Raw genomic sequence first — 2,808 nt, 5'->3', positions numbered from 1 at the left:
CACCTCTTTTTCCTACTACTGGAGCTAAGGTTACTGAGCAAAGAAAGAATTCCAGACTATTGTCAATAGTCTAACAACAAGTAATAGCCTTGGAGCTATCATACCTACAGTTATTCTAAGGGTCAAAAACTTACATACAAAGCAAGCCACAGACCAGAAGAAAATACTTGTAATACATATACTTTAAAAAAAGACTGTATCCAAAATATAAAAAGAACTCTTATAACTTAATATTTTAAAAGAAAGTCAATTAAAAATTTGACAAAATATTTGATCAATACTTCATATAAGATATGCACGTGCTGCAATATGGATGAATCTTGAAAACATGCTAAATGAAAGCAGTCACGAAAGACCAAATATTGTATGATTCCATTTCTATGGCACATACAGAAGAGACAAATCTATAAAGACAGAGAATGGGAGTGACTGCTAATGGGTACAAGATTCCTTTTGGGGGAGGATTAAAATCTCCTAAAATTGATTGTGGTGATGATTATACCTCTCTGTGAATATACTAACTTTGAATGGTAATTCAAAGGTTTTTAGTGTATTCACAGAGAGGTGTATACTTTTAATGGGTGAATTGTACGGTATGTGAATTACATGTCCATAAAGCTATTAAATATTTTTTAAAAGAAGGTATAAATATAGCCAATGAGCTTGTAAAAAGATGGTCATCGTCATTAATTATCAGGAAAATACAAATTAAAACCACAATGAAATACCACAACATACCCATCAGAAGGGCTAAAATTTAAGATTTTCAATGCCAAGAGTTGGCAAGGATATAGAGTAACTGAAACCCTCACACATTGCTGGTGTAAATGTAAAACAGAGCAACCACTTTGGAAAAAAGTAGTTTCTTAAAGAGTTAAACATACACCTACCATAAAACCTAACAGTTATACTCCTAGATATTCACTGAAATGATAACAAATGTCCACAAAAAGACTTCTACAAGAATATTCATAGCAGTTTTATTCATAACAGTAAAAAACTAGAAAAAAATCCAGGAGAGTTGATAAACAAACCTTGGTACATCCATATAATGAAAAATTCCTCAGTAATAAAAAAGTAATGAACTAGAGATACACACAACATCATGAGTGAATCTCAAAAATGTTATTCTGAGTAGAAGTCAGACACAAAAGAGTTCATACTGTATGATTCCATAAATGAAATTCCAGAACGAGGGAAACTAATATATAGTGACAGAAAGTAGACCAGTGGTTACTTGAAGTCAGGGGTGAAGGTTGGTAGGAGAGAAGGGTGGGATAGAAGGAGAATCACTATAGAATGCAATGGAGCACAAGGGAGCTTCCTGGTGATAGAAATATTTTATATCTTAATGGTGGTGATAGTTTCATGGTATAAAAATACATGTGTCAAAATTCATTAAACTGTACAGTTAGAACAAGTGCATTTTATTACATGTAAATTATACCTCAAAGTAAGTGCCTTATAGGCCAGCTAAATAAGGTAAATGAGTGAAGTACAGGGCCAGTGCTTAAATCATAATCTTTGGGAAGATAGATTTTGTTTTCTTCTTCCAAAATGTGGTCTATAAATTTTTTTGCTTTTGCTTTTATTAGAGATACTGGTATTGGAAACATTTTACTTTCCTCTTAACTATTATAAGCATAAGACGAAAGTGCAAGAGTAATGCTAAATACCAACCAACACCTGGCCTCAATTTGTGAGCGCTGGGAACTACGGTGAACTGGAGGGTGTATGGTCTGTCTAAATGGTGAGCTACTACCAGCCCTAACCAGTTGTTGCCATGTGAGAATCTGAGTCTGATTTTTGGAATTTTAAAGACAATTTCAAAATACAGATCACTTTCGTACAACCCTCCAAATTTTAAATGCTGGTAACTAATTAAAATACCATATGGGTCAACAGTACGTGGGCTGAACAGGATCTGAGTGCTACCAATTTGCAACCTCCGAGATATTTTCTAGAGATATTCTGGAGTGTTTAGTAGGTAAATAGGAACTGTTTACTATTTCACTTTTCTGATTATTTTCCTCTACTACTTTCTTTAACCACCCCTATCCTGACAACATGGCCATGGGCTCCTGATAAAGTTATTGCTTTTTAAACTTCAGAATGAAACTTCGGGATTCATAATTCTACTAGATAACAAGATGAGTTATATGTTTCATTTTAACCTCAATATAGTTACATATCATAATAAAGATTATACATAGTTTTATAGATTTAATACATTATTATGGATATCGGAAGACTCCATAAAATCATCTTCTCTCTTTTCTTTGTCTCACAATCTGACCTCATCTCTTTTAAAATTCTTCTTCTACCATAGGTAACCATCTGGGTCTTAGGATAGACTGGTGTGCATCTGCTTGACATAGTCTGCTTATCTGCCCTCTTTTCTACCACATCCAAAGCCCTCTGTCTTCTGTCTTTGAAACATCCCTTGATAACAATTCTCACCCCAATTCCTATCTCCTTAGAGCAGTCTTCCAACGTACACAATAATGTCTAAAATTCACTGTTTAAAAAAAATTATTTATTTATTTATTTTTGGCTGCGTTGGGTCTTTGTTGCCGTGCGCCGGCTTTCTCTAGTTGCGGCGAGTGGGGGCTACTCTTCGTTGTGGTGCACGAGCTTCTCATTGTGGTGGCTTCTCTCGTTGTGAAGCATGGGCTCTAGGCACGTGGGCTTCAGTAGTTGTGGCATGCGGGCTCAGTAGTTGTGCGGCATGTGGGTAGTTGCTCTGCAGCATGTGGGATCTTCCCGGACCAGGGTTCGAACCCGTGTCCCCTGAATTGGCAGGCGGAT

General features: G+C 35.8%; 1 protein-coding gene across 1 annotated transcript in view; it reads right to left on the bottom strand.

The window, feature by feature from the left end:
• SHOC1 (shortage in chiasmata 1) overlaps positions 1-2,808 on the bottom strand; it is a 94,666-nt gene that overhangs the window by 54,390 nt on the left and 37,468 nt on the right. The gene's annotated exons all lie outside the window — the stretch shown is intronic.

The sequence above is a fragment of the Physeter macrocephalus genome, chromosome 9 (genome assembly GCF_002837175.3).
Source record: "Physeter macrocephalus isolate SW-GA chromosome 9, ASM283717v5, whole genome shotgun sequence".
NCBI lineage: Eukaryota > Metazoa > Chordata > Mammalia > Artiodactyla > Physeteridae > Physeter > Physeter macrocephalus.
This window is presented reverse-complemented; position numbering and strand designations above follow the sequence as displayed.